The 18,838-nt window shown below is 39.5% G+C and overlaps 1 pseudogene; it reads left to right on the top strand.

Annotated features, from left to right (window-relative positions):
* Positions 1 to 13,770: 13,770 nt before the first annotated feature.
* On the top strand, positions 13,771 to 18,032 carry LOC124261839 (annotated as a pseudogene).
* Positions 18,033 to 18,838: the final 806 nt, after the last annotated feature.

Below are 18,838 nucleotides of genomic sequence, written 5' to 3'. Positions count from 1 at the left end.
GGAACACTGATGAAGAGGAGCACTTTTTGATGGATAGACAACTTCTTCATTGCTATATACGTTTTGGTGTAGATACTAACACCATTGTCAAACCATGACATACAACATTATGTACAAGGTGAATACATGAATGGTGGTATTTGAGTTTATGCAGTTGAAGAGGTTGATGTACAGTTTAGTTGACGTTGCTGATTTTATAGTTACGACATTCGACGTGCGGCAGGGGTTGATTCCTACGGCACAAAAACTAAATTCAGTGGTTCTCCATGGTATCATGAATGTTGTGTGTGCGAAAGGAATCAGCCGGAATCGGAAAGGAGTTACACATTTTGTTACACATTTTATTAACGAGGAAAGCCTTTAAAAGGCAACGTTGGAGGCACCTGAGTAAATAAAGAAATTTAATCAGAAGGACGTGAGATGATTTGGGGAATGAAGCTGATTTCCAAGAGTACCGCGATGACCATATATTCCGTCTATTAGAGACTTTAGCTTCTATTAGAGATCACTCGCTAATCTCCAATATGTGACATTTATATCAAAGGTAATTTGTCATATCTCCCAGTATGTGCATAGCTCTACATATCAGTGAGTGAGTTTAGTCTTTATCATGTTTCAAGCAATATCACATTTTGGCATGTCTTAGCTAAGATGGGCATAGCGAACGCCTCTCACCGCCCCCCTCACACGAACGCTGTGAAGCACCTCTATAGGCCGCAATGGATTTTCATTATGAAAATAACCAGAGGTCAATATTTGCAAACCATCAAACATCTCAGTCGATCTCTCGCAGGTCAGCGGCGTCATTGTGAATCACGTGACCTGTCACAATTCGATTCCTCCCACAAAATAGTAACACGTCAGCGCTATGTATCTTGGAAAACCTAATGGGTGCTACTAAATTGGAGTGGATTTTCCAAATCTGAAATTCGAAATTATGCACTGAGCTAGTACAAGTGTGCTCTATTACATGTAAAATTGTTTTGAATTGAAAGTGTATCAGTTTATTAACGTTTTTGATCACAGAATGTGTTTAAATTAGAGATTTATAGAGAACTTGATTTCATTACCCATATGGTCACCTGGCTCCTAATTAGCTACAGCTATGTTCATTGGTCATTAGGAATTGCCAAAATACAAAGACACTAAATATCATTGGCTGAAAGTTATTTTCAACATCCCGAGTGCATATATAGAGAGAAATTTCACTTGGGAGAACATTCAGCCTGATTATATAACCAACAATAACCTGACACAACCAATAATCCTGATATTCGCTAGCTGTAATATTCGTCACCACTCACCCCTTTCCGTAACCTCCACGAAGGCTCCCGGAATAATCCGACTGGGTCACGAATAGGAAACAGGCTGCTGATGAATCAGTCGAATTGGACCACAGTTGAAGGAATGTTTTGATCAACTGTGAAACACGTCAGAAGCAGCATCAGCAGCAAAACGTGAGTGAGTGAGTAAGATTTATACCCCGCTTTTAGCAATATTCCAGCCACATCGCGGCAGGGGACACCAGAAATTGTCCTCACACATTGTACCCATGTGGGGAATCGAACCCGGACCATCGGCGTGACGAGCAAACGCTTTAATCACTAGGCTACCCCACCGCCCCAGCAGCAAAAAGAATGATATTAAAATAATAAATGTTTTCGAGCATTTCATAAAGACAAAATGCTTTTGATCGGTAGTTTTAGAATAATTTTAGAAAAGCAATGCGCAGCATGTTGGTTGGTTGGTTTGTTGTTTAACGCCGCACTCAGCAATATCCCAGCTATATGACGGTGATCTGTAAATAATCGAGTCTGGTCCAGAAAATCCAGTGATCAACAGCATGAGCATCGATCTACGCAATTGGGATACGATGACGTGTCAACCTAGTCAGCGGGCTTGATCACCCGATCACGTTAGTCACATGTTAGACATTTTGTATCCAGTGAACAGAATGTGTTAATATTATAGAGACATAAGCTTGTTAATGCTGTAGAATGCAGGGGAAGTCTAATTGAACATACAAGAGACACCCTGCATGTATTTCCCGGAAGGTCACATGACCTTGTTTCAACCTATATAATCTCATGTCGATTTAACGTCGACATTTCATCATTATCACGACTTTCAAATCCAAATATCACAGACATATCCAGCCATGATGGAATCACTCCCAACACAATAATAGTTGATGCTGCAGCCAAAGCAGCACCCAGTTATGAATTCACCTGTACACAGGGGTTACATCGGGGATTTAATGCAAAGATAGTGGGACGCCCAAGTAGGTTTTCTCACCTGCGAAGAAGGTACAGGACTAATATATCTCAGTTCACATGGTACCAGACCGTTTGAAAACGTGTCTCTTATAATCGCTGACATCGATTTTCCACTGTAATTTATTGAGTAAGTGAGTGAGTGAGGTTAGGTTTACGCAATATTCCAGCTATATGGCGGCGGTCTGCAAATAAGGACCAGAAAATCCAGTGATCAACAGCATGAGCATCGATTTGCGCAAGTGGGAACCGATGACATACATGTGTCAACCAAGTCAGCGAGCCTGACCTCCGATAGTTGCCTCATACATACAACGAGCATGGGTTTCTGAAGATCAAAATTACTTTCGGATCTTCACGGGTTTGTAATTTATCGAATGTGAATTCATATCGGCTTAGTTTATCGGCTGTGGGAGATAATGGCAAAACAGTAACTTTATGTGTTGTAGTAATTATAGAGTGTGAGAGAGAGAGTAGAGAGAGAGAGAGAGAGAGAGAGAGAGAGAGAGAGAGAGAGAGAGAGAGAGAGAGAGAGAGAGAGAGAGAGAGAGAGAGAGAGAGAGAGAGAGAGAGAGAGAGAGAGAGAGATGGAAAAAATGGGTACGACTTGGAACCCTAAGGTGAGTGTGGTAGATAGACTAAGGAGAAACTTAAATTTGATCTTACGCTTTTTAACTCATGCTCGTGCTGCTCAACAGAACAAGCAAGTATCACTTGCAGAAAGCAAAGAGATCTGATCGACAGATACAGGTGGATGAATACGATTAATATCGGATCCGAATGCGAAATCTTCCACGATCCGAAATTAAAGTGTAGCGTATGCCAACGTGTTAGTTTGAGTGAATCGAAGTCCCGTCATAGAATAAACTGGTTGACGACGACTAAATGAGCCAGGCAAGGCAGTTGTTGTGGTAAACGTGACCCGTCAATACTATTTACCAAATTCACTCGCCAACTGGGAAAATGCTCACGCAGTGCTGCCGCATATAGGCAGGCTACGATCCGTACAGGCATAAACGATTATAGGCCAAGAGGAATTCGGATCGGTTCATTGGATCCGCATCAAACTTAACTGAGGCGCTTTGGAAGGGTAATTTCGGATCTTTTAAGAAAATTCGGATCTGATCGGATCAGTTGCATGGAGCGATCCCGTTGTCCCTCAGCACCCATTCTGGTCATTCGAATCAGGCGCTATCCATTTGTCACCACTTGCCCCTTTCCGTAACCTCCAACAGGCCTGTCCAGCAATACCACGAGTGGGTCACGACATAATGATGATGATGTCATCGCTCGAATTAGACCATAAATAATAGCCTAACTTACTTAATAATGAAAATGAAAGTTTCGAAATATTTGTTTGTGTTTATTATTCTATCTTTGCATGTGTATGACAATACATTTTACAAGAAAACACAGAACCAACATATGTACCATACCGCTGGTTGTCTAAATATATATGAAATGGGCATGAAAATACATCTTGACCTTGTCCGTTTCACCTTTCGAAGTAGTTTTGTTTTACTCGCGGAGATTCCCAACCGCTTTTTTGACTGAAACACCACATACATCTATGATGAGCGAGTGAATGAATATTGTTGTTTGTGAGCGCGTTTCACGTTCGCTTTCAACATAATTTTAAACTATATCACGTCAACTTCATATGTTATGTCGCGTCCACTTGGTATGCTAGCCGCCAATGATGTGGGTATGTGGGTATGTGGGTATGAATCCCCGGTTCACCGTGATAACGTTACTAGGTTTATCAGCATCATATATATATATATATATGGTTACATCGAAGATTGATTTCTCCACTAACTTGGGGGATGCAACTGAAAACTGTATGCAAATGAATTGCACAAGAATCATGCATCAAATTTGCTTTAAAAGCACGTGCAAGTGTCGTGCATGTGAACAGCTGCGTTATGGTGTAGAGTTTTGTTAAGAATTCGCCAATTTTCACTGATTTTCATCATTTACTGAACTCATGACAATAAGCTTTTCAACGTTACGATTTTGTTTTACATTACATCAGTTCATGTGTAAACAGTACTCCTAAACAGTATGGAATATTTTGCAAAATTTAGTTTAGAACAGTTGCCTGAAGTAAGTGGCTATATTTTACAATAGTGAGTCTAAACTTTTGATGAGAAGTATATTTCAAGAATGTGAACATTACGAAAGTGAAAGTGAATGAGTGAGTTTAGTTTTACGCCGCTTTCAGCAATATTACAGCAATATCGACGGCAAGCACACAGGAAATGGGCTTCACACATTGTGCCCGTGTGGGGAATCGAACTCGAGTCTTCAACGAGCACCTTAGACCACTAGGCTACCCCACCGCCCCCGTTTGATAGTGACCAACACATGTTGCCAAAACCAAACACCGCTGGGCTTTTCTTCGAGCGGGGAGATAATCCCAAAACACCAGGTGTGTACTTTCTTTTCTACGTCAGTTTATGGAAACGTCTACATACCTGAGCTCATCACGATGTTGCAGGACAGGCAGATGACAAGAATGGAACAGAATCTGAAATCAGAATATAGGAACAGAACAGAACGTTTTCTCACATGAAAGTCTGAACGATCATCTTAGCGCTAATTCCCTGGCACATACATGGGTACAATGTGTGAAACCGATTTCTAATGTCCCCGGCGTGAGAGTGCTCGAATGTTGCTGAAAGGAGTGTAAATTCCATCTCACTTGTTCACTCACTGTACCGCTATTCGCGGTATATGAGGTGGTCAAATTAACATATGAGTGGAATACATCTATACTACCCATCAAAAGTTTAGATTTGCTTAAAACACTCATTATAATCTTTTCAACGTTACGACTTTGTTTTACAATACATCAGTTCATGTGTAAACAGTACCTTTAAACAGTATGGAATATTTTGCAAAGTCTAGTTTAGAACAGCTGACTGAAGAAAGTGTCTAAATTTACACTAGTGAGTCTAAACTTTTGATGGGTAGTATATTTCCATCTGGTTGGTAACAGTCAAAGATGCTGACTGCCAAATTTTAAGACACAAGAGTTTGAATAGCTCCTTGGCCGTTTATGATAATATACACGTATAGTAGTACCCGATTTACAAAAACTAGTGTATTGCATAACATAATAATACAATTAGAATTTTGTTTGCGGATCTAATAGTTTGTTTGATTTGTTTGATTTGATATTATATTGCACTCAATAGTTTGCCAGCTATATGATGCTGGCCTGGCAATCTAGTGCTTGATGTCATGAATACCGATCAACGCATCCGGGATGGCAACAAACTGGGACCCGTCTCTCATATCGCACGCTGACGACGCGGGGACCGGGAACCAGTTTAACGTGTCAACATTATGAAGATGCGTTGTGAGGTCATTAAGCACACCTCTGCTGCACATGGTGTAAAATCATTAATACACACGTTCTTCCTATTGACGTAAATAATATTGTTTGTTTGTTTGTTGTTTACGCCGCACTCAATTTTCCAGGTTCATGACGGCGGTCTGTTTACAAATAATCGAATCTGGACCAGACTATTCAGTGATCAACATGGTGAGCAGCGATCAGCGCATCTGGGATACGATGACCACACAATTCCGTTACTCGCCTCTTACAACAAGCACGAGTTGCTGAATACCAAAATGTAATTAATGATGAAGAACACATATCGCCTGAATTGACTGGGTCGAGTAACAGTTTATGCGACTTTGGCATGCCATGTAATGTTTTTTACGGAAGTAGATCGGGTTTCAACTACAGTAAGAGTATCGCGACAGTTTGTATATAAACAATAACACTTACCGAACCAAACATGGACAAGAACTTCCAACAATGTGTTCAAGCGGGACATGATCCCACTGACCTATAAAACATGGATTGGAACAACCATGCAGGTCAGAAAGAGACTCATGAAACAATCTATATATTGATGCTGCGTTAGCTCTTAAATTAATGGGTGAGGTGAGGTGAGGTGAAATTGGGTTTTACGTCGTGCTTGAGAATATTTCGCTCATATGACGACGTGCATGCATGTGTATGTGTATGTGCGGCTGCTTGTACTAGCCCAGACTTAAGCTGGTTTTATAGTGCCAGCCCACTGAGATACCATGCCGCAGTGAAGCATGAATACCCCACTCAGACACATTATACTGACTCCGAGCCGACCAGTCCTTGATGTACCCATTAATGCCGAGCGCCTGGCAGGGACCAACAAGTACCATATTTTAACGTCTTTTGGTTTGACACGGTCGGGGATCGAACCCGCGACCTTCCGTTCTCCAGGCGGACGCTCTAACCACAATACCACGGAGGCGGTCCTTAAATTAATGGGGGCTGTGGGGTAGCCTAATGGTTAATTGCTATAGCCTAGTTTTAAATTGTATCGGTGATTATCTGGTCCATATACTGTTCGTCGAAGACAGGTTTCTTATTCAAATTGTTTCTTTGGTTAATAATTATTTCGTTTAACCGCTATTTATTAGTTTCAAATTGTATCTGTGATAACCTTGCTATTATACTCTCTATCGATGGTAGCCTTTATATTCACACTGTATTTTGTATTTATATTCCAATTGTCGTCACGATTTGCAAAAATATTAAATATTAACTCACTCACTCACTCGTTGATCCAGACGGTTCGTTCCGCTTAAGTCGCTGTGATAAGTAATAGTAATCATAGTTCGGGGGACACCAGAAATTGGCTTCACACATTGTATCCATGTGGGGAATCGAACCCGGGTGACAAGCGAACTCTTTAACCACTAGGCCCACCACCCCTATTTATCCTAATGACAACTGTGTCCATAGCTGTGGGGTAGCCTAGTGGTTAAAGCGTTAGCTCGTCATGCCGAAGACCCGCGTTCGATTCCCCACATGGGTACAATGTGCGAAGCCCATTTCTGATGTCCCCCGCCGTGATATTGCTGAAATACTGCATAAAACTATACTCACTCGAAAGGGTCATGTAAATGTATACATGCGTACCGTGAAGATCAGGGTTTAAATTGCTCTGGATAGAACTGGATTGTCTGGTCCAGACTGAATTATTACCTCCGCCATATTGGTGGAATATTGCTGAATGCGGCGTTAAATATCAAACTTGCTATAAAAGCCCCTAACGAGACAATGTACCTGTTGCCACTAATAAAACTCATGAGTCTAGACTTTGGGTTCGAATCCCTACACCTGCAACAGCTGTGGGTCTAAATGTCTAAATACAAATATTAACATTTTCCTTGTATTTGCCAACATCTTCATTTGGTATTCATATTGTAAGACCCGGCGCAAAAATATCATGTGGTTGATATTATGAGAGACAGTGCACCAAGTTGTCTAGCCTGGCCAACCGATCTAATTACGTTGCCTTGTACGACCAGAAAGAGAGTGCCGGGAATTTGGTCTTGTATAAATCCCGACGGGCCACAATGTTATTACTTGCTGATTATAATCTTTATTGTGTTCATTGTGTGTGTGTGTGTGTGTGTGTGTGTGTGTGTGTGCGTGCGTACGTGCGTGTGCGTATATCACTGGAGAATTGGACTATGAGTTCTTTAAAAGTAATTCCATTTTAGCACGACCTGTATGGTGTTGCAGCCCACATCACATTTCTTGATTTTTTTAACGATAGTAGTGTCAGTGTCTCCAGGTTGACTCATGCATGTTGCATGACGTGACAATACTTCATAATAATGATGATAATACTTACAGTTGGAATACAGAACCCAGAGGGCGCCACCAAGAAGGTAGGAAGGGGTGAAGACGACATGGCTCCACACAAGGAACGCGATGACAAGAGTTAGGGGAAGGAGGGGTTCAAGGCACTCTGATAACACCTCCACCAAAAACAGCAGATACTCCAGGCTGAACTCAAACTCGGGCCACAGGTATCGAGCAAAACTTGCAGTTCTTGGGAAACAGAAGTACAGCAATTAGAATTGGGCCATTAAGAATTGTTATATTCGGCAGTAAAGCCATGACAATACCCCCCTTCAAAAAAAAGTAAAAAAAAGAAAGAAAAAAACAACAACAAAAACCACCCCAAAACAAAAAAATATACAAACAAACAATTTCAAAATGTAATAAAAATAAATAAATAAAAAATAATAGAAACCCATTTTTCGAAAACTGAAAATAGAAATAATTCAACAAATTGTATAGTTAAAAGCTATTTCACTCGAAGAGACATAAAGTTACACTATTGATACTGACACTACACTGCAGACTTAGATTAGTTGGTAGATTTCTTTTCTCAATTTCAAGTTTTACTGTTACATGTAATGAATGAATGAATGCTCTTTATTTCCCCCAATGATTGGGAAAGTACATTACATTATATTACTTGTCAGTCTCACTGACAATAGAAACATACATATGACAAGGAAACAGGGTTTTCACAACGAAGAGAAATATGAGAGCTGTATATACATTGTGTGTGACATAATTTCACAGATATAATATACACCTTAAGTTCCGTGAGCTGACAATTTTTAGCCACGATGCTCATGAACGTTGCCCAGCTGTCAAGTGTCATATCATGGACCACATCTTAAATAACACCGAGGTATGTCAGAACCTTAGCCTCGTCACTGGCAGTGTCCTTGAGTCTGAGATAGGTGTCAAGGTTGAGGTTATCAAACAACGACTCAATACCACATATCTGTGTTCAAAGAGGCTTTCACAGTAAAGCAATTGGTGCTTAACTATGTCCTCACTTTCGCAGGCACAGAGCAGACATTGTCCCGATGTTACAGGTAATATGCCGAGCTTAACCAGGGTATATACAGAAGATGCAATACCATACCATGCACAGAGATTCCAGTGACAATGTGGAGCAAGCTGGTTGTGAATATCACCACTAAACCTCAGCATGATGTTGTTACAAAGTGTCCCTCCACTTCATATATGTTCAAATCTACACAAGGTTCGTTGCACTGTGCTTTCCCATACATTTTCATGGAATTCTCCGGTTTTGATAAGTTTGTCTGGTACTCCTGATAACCCATACTTCTTGGCTACATTTAGTAGATCATGTGTTATGGATCTGGTAAGTACGTTTGGCAGTGGTGGTATACTGGCATTCTTGTTGTATTCATATTGTACACTGCAGGCAATAATCAAGTTTTACTGTTACATGTAATTACTTAGTTGCCGTACATTACACTGATAAAGCTTTTGTGATCAAAAGTGTTTCGGGCATGTCTCTTAACACTGAGATCAATAGTATACTGTCTCACCCATAAATCTGGGGTGGTCACGCCGAATACCCGGGTTCGATTCCCAACATGGGTACAATGTGTGAAGCGCATTTCTGGTGTCCGCCGCCGTGATATTGCAGGAATATAGCGAAGGCGGCATAAGACCAAACTCACTCACTCACCCACAAATCCAGTTGAGTCCACTACAGGCCGTCAGCGACGGCATGGATATTACAACGAGGAGGTTGGCGACAACGGTAGCTTGAAAGATCCGACACAGCATATTATCAGCGTGTTGCAACACTTGTGATATGAATATAAGGGATTGTTTATGACGTCACAATGTGCTGACCTCAGAGTACATATTTTGTGACGTCACTGGTGCGCTTTAGACTTACAGAAATCCCATGCAGAACTTGTCACAAGATGTCTCCAGGGTTTTTTTCTGTTTTGTTTGTTTGTGTGTGTGTGTGTGTGTGTGTGTGTGTTTATTATATGTTCCTGGCCTAAGTCTTGCTCCTGTATTGAGAGAATTATGTCAATAGGTCTTGATACTGGACTATTCAATCACACCATGATATCTTGTATAGATATAAAAGTATGGGCCTGACGCCTTTTAAGGTAGAACTAAAGGAAAATGTTGCTGGTCGAGAGCAATAACAACGTTTATCTAAACCATGTAGATTAACAAACTTGACAAACTTGACAAATGACAGTGGACATGGTGTCTCTGAAATTTAAACATCCATCCGTCTATTCAGTGCAGGTATTGGCTCAATACGTTTAGAATATGCATGGCAAGAGTATCCTAGCAAGAAATATATAATTAAAATAAGATATAATACAAAGATTTTATAAATTCAAATTGTCAATGTTTCTGTGCAGCAGAACGCCGTGACTGACGCATAATCACGCAAAACGGCACCGGTACATTACCGGCATTAAATTTCTATTGCAATGAAAACACTTTAGTCTGTTCCTTATTACTGACATCACATATTTATGGAGAAACGGTCCCTGAATAAGGAGAATGTCCCTCGCAAAATCCTGTAGGGTTATGCCACCGAAGCAATGGTCATAGCGAACTTGATGTCTTACGTCAACATTTTTCTGGTATACACATTTGGCAATTTCTTTGAGGTGAAGGTCGGTTGAAATAAGAATAAACACTATCACCCTATCCTGCTGCTTACACTTTCAGTATTATAATGTATGTTCTATATTTAGCTTTGTTCAATGTCGGTTTTTTATCCTTTGAAACTTTTAACATGACGTTATATTTGGGATTACACTTTCTTAGTAATGTACATATTCTTGTCCTTTTGTAGGGTTGAGTCCCATCCGGGATTCGAACCCACGGCTTCTGAGTCAGGCACCTAATCGCCAGCACACAAACGTTTTGTTTGAACAATACTTAAGTACGAAATTGAGATAGTAAACGTAGTACACAACATTTTTTAACCATTAAACAGGTGTTACTGGAAAACAAGGATTAGTTGAGCACCGACCTGACAATTGACCCGTATTAGCATGTATGAGTGCCTCCCACTGGCGCTTGGACCCGTGAAGATCCGGGGTAGAATAGGTCTTCAGCAACCCATGTGTTTGCCATAAAAAGGCGACTATCTTGTCGTAAGAGGCGACTAACGGGATCGGGTGGTCAGTTTCGCTGACTTGGTTGACACATGTCATAGGTTCCCAATTGCGCAGATCGATGCTCATGCTGTTGATCACTGGATTGTCTGGTCCAGACTCGATTATTTACAGACCGCCGCCATATAGCTGGAATATTGCTGAGTGCGGCGTAAAACTAAACTCACTCACTCACCCACTGGCGCTTGCCATTGTGAGCGAAGGGACCCCAATTTGTCCGCGATCAAGTGTAGCGCGACTACGTGAGAGTCCCATGAGCAAGGCGTGCGCAGTTACGCGCGGAATCAATTTCATCGTCATGTAATGCACGTGCACTAGCCAACATCTGCTCTAACTTTCACAAACCAAATGGGTTTGCTCATTGCCGTGCACCGCTTATTTCTCGTGAACGCGTTCCCCTGTTTGCCAGTAGTAGATGAAACGTTGGCATAATTATTACATGTACTTTCAGTCTTATGATGTGCAATATTCAATCAAGTCTCGTTTCCTGCAGACTGGGTCTGTCCTATTGCGCAACTAAGTACAAATAACCAGTCCAGAATTTTTATACCAATTTATTCTTCTGGATATATAAATATTAATCAGTATTATTTGCACTTGTATCTAAGCACTTATTGCAGCACTACGCTCCTTCTAATCCGCTAGAAAGGTACGGACTTGATACTATATCAATCACATTGTACGTTACAAAAATACGTTAAATAAACGCAAAAAACACATAACAGATGTAACCAGTGATCCAGATGAACTGTGAATCATTGTACGACCTCTTCAAACATGGGGCAGTCTGTGACGTCTTAGTTAACGACATGCTGACTAAAGCTCGACATAAAATATAAAAATAAGATTGTTTAAAACTTTACAATTAAATAAATTTGTAAACACCATTTTCCTTTGAAACAAGGAAGTGGAATTCAGTGTAACCATAGTTGTTTGCAGTGCCTCGTTTCACGTTCACAGGAGAAACTTCGGATCGGCTGAAAAGTAGGTCATTGCTGTCACACCCCTGGTGGAATTGTAAATGAATTCGCTGAAAAAAATATGAATGACCATAAAACAGCCAGACTAAAATATCCCCAGAGATATGAAATATAATCCCAATGTTAAAGATTAAGGGTGAGTAGTTACATACAAATACGATATTATTGTTATAGCGATTATAATTACATTTCCTTAAATTGGTCGAAGCGCACGTACAATCTGCATAACAAGCCCGCAAGATCGTCAGAAATACACTCAGTTGGACCCAAGAGAGTTATGTCAACAAACGCACGTGCGTGTATTTGAATCTCTTACCGTCAATAACATGATTCTTATTAAAAACTTCATATTAGGCAGCAAAGTCCTTTTAGCTACGTTCTTAGTACTTTCAATATGACGATATATATTTTTCATGATTTTTTAAACAATGACATAATGCCATAAACGATTTAAGTACTTTTATATTTTTATCAAAGCACCGCGCTCATTTACGCGCGTTCTGATTGGTTTGTCGTATTTTCGCACATAACAAGTATCGAGTGGGGGACGAGTCTTCTTGGAGGCTACGGAAAGGGGCGAGTGGTGACGAATGTATACGCGCGTGACCTCTCTATTGTAGTTTGACTTCGCAGAGGAAAATCTAATCTCGTTATATTGCATGCCCTTTGTTTATTGAATATATAACGTTATACACAAACTCAGAACCTACGGGAATTGGAACAATGCCTCCTTTATGAATGGCAACGCAATCCCCAACAACAAAAAGTCTATTTGTATTATAACAATATGCTATATACTTGTTATTGTAATTATACGTGCACATTATTACTAACGGCATAGGAACTATACAAACTCTGTTTCTTAGATAGTTTTAACAGTCTTCGGATTTGGTTGTTATCAAGAAGATAGAAATAGATGTAATCCACTCGTATGTTACACCCATGAGCATCTGGGTTAGAATTGATCTTCAGTAACCCATGCTTGTCGTAAGAGGCGACTGACGGGATGACACACGCCATCGGTTCCTAAGTGCATAGATTGATGTTAATGCTGTTGATTACAGGATTTTCTGGTCCAGACTCGATTATTTACAAGTGGCCATAAAGCTGGAATATTGTTGAGTGCAACGTAAAACAAAAAAACCCAAACAGTCACTTCGTTTATACTTATTCACGTGTATGGTGTACCTCACAAACTACGATGAACACTTCACCGGCGTTTGACATTCACATGCGTATGGACAATACGGCCATTCACAGTGAGAGACTGAAGTGAATACAAATTCTTTGTATTGCTTTGTCAATATTGCAGCGGTATAGCCATAGTCATATCTAATATAGTAACACAGACGCTTAAACATGTCGCCATTCAATTATGAAGGGCCAATTCATTGTCCATAATTTCCTTAACTGTAACAAAACATATTGAAACGGGAGTGATAAATATGTACAGATTAGTGAGTAGGACACACTGGTGAACACAACAGTGTATTTACCGTACGGAATAATGTAGTAGCTCACTCCGCCGCCATATGCATAGTTCCGATGCTGAATCAATTAACCAATCAGCACGCTCCGCGCCTTTACTGCTGCACAGCTTGTCGCTAAGGCGCCATTTGGTCCCCCAAGCTTTTGTGTATCTAAGGACATAGCTGTCAGCGAGTTTTTTCGAAATGGTGAAGCGCTGCGCTTGGGGTACATGCAATTCGGACGAAAGGTACCCAGAGAGAGTAATTAATGTCCATTTCCTGCCATTTCCCAAGCCGAAAACCCAGTTTGAGAAGTGCTCGCGGTGGATTAGAGCGTGTGGCCGACCCCACGGACAACTGAATGTCGGCAACATAAACAAACACAAGTTCGTCTGCTCCAAGGTATGACTGAGTGTAGTGTAGGTATAAACTGGTCTTTCTAGCATATGACCGTATTCATATCGATATATCTTCGGATTATATGTTTACCAACGCAATATATTGTCGCACGGCAGCGTTTTCTTTGGCTATATAACGATACTGGTTGACAATTCTTAATTCGCTACAACCACCAAAGTACTAAGTAGTTCAGCAAGCTAAACGTCGTGTTCCTACCAAGGCAATATAATCGTATAGGTGATAATTTAATGTATTTATTTTTAAAATATTTGTTAGCATTTTGTGAATGGATATCCCACGAAAGAGTTTCCAGACCCTATCAGTGCCGATGGAAGCGCCATCAAACCAGTGAGACCTCCCCCGAAGCGACGGTGCCTGGGCAGTGGCATTCAATCGGTTGAGCCTAGTGTCAGGTGAGCAAATTTATATTTAATGTGCCACACATAACATGTTTAATGTGTTACACCTATGGACAACATTGTTCCAACGCAGAAATACATAGCACAAAGTCTTTTAATTGTTCATTCGACTTCATCATCCATGTTTATTTTAATTTTTTTATGATGCTGTTTAACAATAAATGTCTTCAGCACATACTGTCAGTTGACAAACCTGATGACATTGCCATAACACACTCACATATATCACAGACATGACCAATAGTACTAACAAAATAGATGATAATGCAAAATAAATAACAAAGTATTTTCAATTTTAGGAACACATATATGCATATATATCCTCCATGTTTATTATGTGGATATATTTTAATGTTTTTTACAATTATCACACACTAGTGATGGATGTCTTCAGCACACATTTTCATTGGAAACACCTGAGGATATTGTCATAACACAGTCTAAAGAAATATCACAGACACTGACCAATGCAGTACTAACAAAATAGATGATACTGCAAAACAAATAACAAAGTATTTTCAATTTTAGGAACAAATTCATGCAGATCTACCCTCCATGTCCACACTCAAAAAGAAATATCACAGACATTGATCGATGCACTCTACTACAACAAATATGATTTTTTTTTGAAAAAGATTTGGTACATGTGACAAATATATACCCATATTCAACATACATTTCAAACTACAATGTGAACCTGTAGAGAATTATAAACAAACTTAAGAATGTTAACACATAGTTCAATTCCCATACTACATGGATTTGTATGAGAAATCATAGTCTGTCTCACAGTCCCTGAACTATATTATTTTCCCTACTACCTAGCCTTCTCTGCAGTGCTAAAGCCCTAATTGGAGCAAGTCTAGATTTCCTTAGATTCAGGTTCTTAGGTTCTGAATCTCTGGTCTCCCTGGGACTCCTTTTCAATTTAAATGGGTTTGTTTGTTACTATCAAATTATATATATATTGGTACTAAGCGTTAGTCTAGAGAATGCGATGCTTTGTGGTTTCTCTGTTTTCTTTGCAGGTGACGTTCACAGTACCTGGTGGTAATATGCTTGCTTTCAATCAACCAATCAATACCATTAATGACATGATTGTCACATCATGATTTGTTTTGTTTTTCAGAATTATTTGTAACCATGACCATTTGTTGGTTACATTACATTAATTTTTGTGTCCTTTCTATTTACTTAATGAAATGGACAATATGCACAGTCTGACCTCACATTAACCCTTCAAGTAATCCCACATCTGTCAGCACTGAATATACCCAGGTGCCTTGAACAGTGGCATGACAAAATGGAATGCCTCACGCTACACTTTTGCAAATATTGGATGCAAATATGTCTGGCCCATCATTACATCATTATATGAATACATGTTGTATTGCAACATTGCATATTGTCCTATATACCATATCTGTAGACAAGTCAGTTGTTCTCTGAAAAGCAATACATAGTACAAGTTTTCCCTTTACAACACTAAAAGAACAATCTGTGAATACAAAGAGCCATTTAGAATGTGTTAAACTGTAACATGTAACTGTAATCCAAAATATAACATATGTTACGTAATACAATCTGCAAATGTTTCACAAGGCCTTATATGGAATACATTTTACATCTTTCAGTGTTACTGATTGACACAGATAACAGAGGAATGATAATCTGCCTTCCAGCCAAGGTTCCAGTACTTAAACAGAGCAAACATGTAAATTATCCTGTGCAACTGTGAGCGTATATCATGAAATGATAACATATTACATAGCATGAGCTAGGTGAGGTTTGGCAAAGTCCTTAAAAACTGACAGAGTTTTTTGTAGCATGTTTGCCACGAATGGCAAGTCAGGATACACTCTTTCCACATGTAAATCTTTCTGAGTGTACACTATAAATTCACAAAAAATCAGCACCTGAAATGAGAAGCTGACCTTGAATCTGCGCATAATGCATATGATTCCTAAGTAAATGTATAGATCCACTTTGATCTTTCTGCAGAAAGAATTGATCATTTGTACATGCCTCCCTCAATGGTTGAGTTCCTTTCAGTGTATGGACATTTTACCTCTACAATGCCAGTCCCAACAGTACAGCATAGTTTTGCATCAGGAGTAGCTCCTAGAAAGCTGAATTCAGGGTTTACAATCAGGCCACAATCATGCATATGGGCAGACTGAAATGTTTCCAAATATTTTGACTTAGCAGAATTTTCATGTTTTTTGCCATACTCTAGAGGCTTGGCATATATTGTTTGTTTCTCCTTAGGAAATAAGGTGTCCAAGAAGGCAGTAGTTGGCCTTTTTTTCTGTTGATAATCTTTCCAAAATTTGAAGCAGTTAGTCTCGTTGATCTGGATGACCTCCAGAGGAGACTGTAGGACTGACCCCTGGTGTCTCTCTCTAATTGTTCAGGATCAGCCACAGCATATCCATCGTTGAGTACCTGAAACTCAGTTGGTAGTTTGATAGGTGATGTGTCTTTGGGAATGATTCCACTTTGCATTGAGTGTGAGCCAGTGTTGTGACAGGTTTGATATTTCTTGTCTGAAAGAGAGTAAAACATCATATCAAAACAATTTGTGTTGTAAAGCTTATGAGTGTGTAAATGAGTGTGTTTTTAAGTAAAACATTGAGATTTGTGTTGGTTGGTATCATGTATGTGACAACTTTTATGTTGCAGGGATATCTCCACTTGATTACCTGAATCTGACCGCAACAATAGTCAACTTTCGAGCCCAGGTTGAACAGCAGCAAAAATGATGATTAATGCTTTGCAGAAATCAATCACCCTTAAGGATGAAGAAATAAAAGAAACTTAAAGGAGAAGTTAGCAAAGGACAGAAATTTGGGGTAGAGACAGTCAAGGGGAAAGCTGGAAAATTAAAAAACCTTTTTAGATATTACACTGGCATAACATACATCCGTTTTTGGCACTCTTACAGTTTTAGTACCAGGAGATGGGAGCTTTTCCATGACCTATGAAAAAGGGTCGTTGTGATATTCGTGACTTTATCAGCTGAGAACTGTTTGTTTTGACACTTTGTCGTTTACGGCACAATTTTGGAGCTCAAAGATATAGCTGTGAGATTTCATTTGACATTACAGTCGAGTGGTGCAGTATTTAATGCCTGGGTAGAACACATGTACTTGAAACTAGGACAGTTATCATTATGGCCACACAGAGATACCATCATTTCAAACATGCCAAGAGGATTCAAAAGAGACTTTCCAAATTCTGTTATTATTATTGATGGTACTGAGTTAAGAACTCAAACTCCATGTGCTCTTGGACTTCAGAGTCAGCTGTACAGTGACTATAAATCAAGTACTACCTTGAAATGTCTTGTTGGGTGTGATCCAAATGGCTCCTCTAACATTTGTCTCAGAACTTTTCACTGGTTCAATCTCAGATAAGGCATTAACAGAACAGTCTGGTTTTTATGATGTGCTAAAGGTGCTCCTTACTCATGGTTACATCAAAGAAGGAGATGCAGTTATGGCTGATAAGGGCTTTACAATAGAGGACGAGCTTTCATGAATTAGGTTTAGAGTTAAACATTCCACCTTTGTTTCTTCAGAAACCCAAATGACTTCTGCTGAAACTCTTGCCACTGAGAAAATTGCAGCAAACCGTGTATCCATATAGAACGCGCCTCACAGCCACATCAAGAAATCCACACACTGATCACTGACACCTCATCCATCACTGATCAATTCATAAATTTTCACATCCATCCAACTTGGACTGAAATTTTGAAGTGGAATCTGATCATGGTTTTGTCTTCACACTCCATTTGTCACTTTGTTTTGTTTTATGTTTAAATAGTTTTCAGCCTTTGTTGTCATGTTGTTGATTGAAATTAATTGAGTATATCCAGGCATGATGGGCTCAAATTATTTGTCAACTACAGTGCTTGTTTATTTTACACACATTTTTTGCGCCTCAATTTCTCTGCTGCAGTTGTAATGTACACTGGCCTGTGCAAATCACACATACAATGAAATAATCTCTGCAATTCACAAATTAATGTATGGCAATATGTTCCATATTACATGGAAACGGAACAGTTATTTATGAAACTTATGATTGAAATTGTCAGATATTAAGTGTATATTATCAGGATTTACAAGACGCAAATTCCTGTGTCCTATACGCATAAAAAATTAACAAAGGACACAACAAAATTTAGTAGCGCATTCACAGGGACACAGAAAAAAGTGCAAATACTTTTGTAAAATTCCAATCAAATAACAATAAGTTATGACTGAGTTTGTAACTAGCTGGGTTATGGTGGTATCATTTGGTAATTTAATTACTGTAACAATGTGATGATCATGATACACAATACACAACAGTATTAATAATAATATTTAAGTTTCTGGGACCCCCATTTTGTTGTAAAATAGATTAAGAATATGAGTCCCAGGTAACTTCAAATACAAGGACTCCAG

Source organism: Haliotis rubra, unplaced genomic scaffold (genome assembly GCF_003918875.1).
Source record: "Haliotis rubra isolate DU_JTF1 unplaced genomic scaffold, ASM391887v1 Scf811, whole genome shotgun sequence".
NCBI classification, from domain to species: Eukaryota; Metazoa; Mollusca; class Gastropoda; order Lepetellida; family Haliotidae; genus Haliotis; species Haliotis rubra.
The sequence above is the reverse complement of the archived record's forward strand: the minus strand, read 5'-3'. Positions and strand labels throughout refer to the sequence as shown.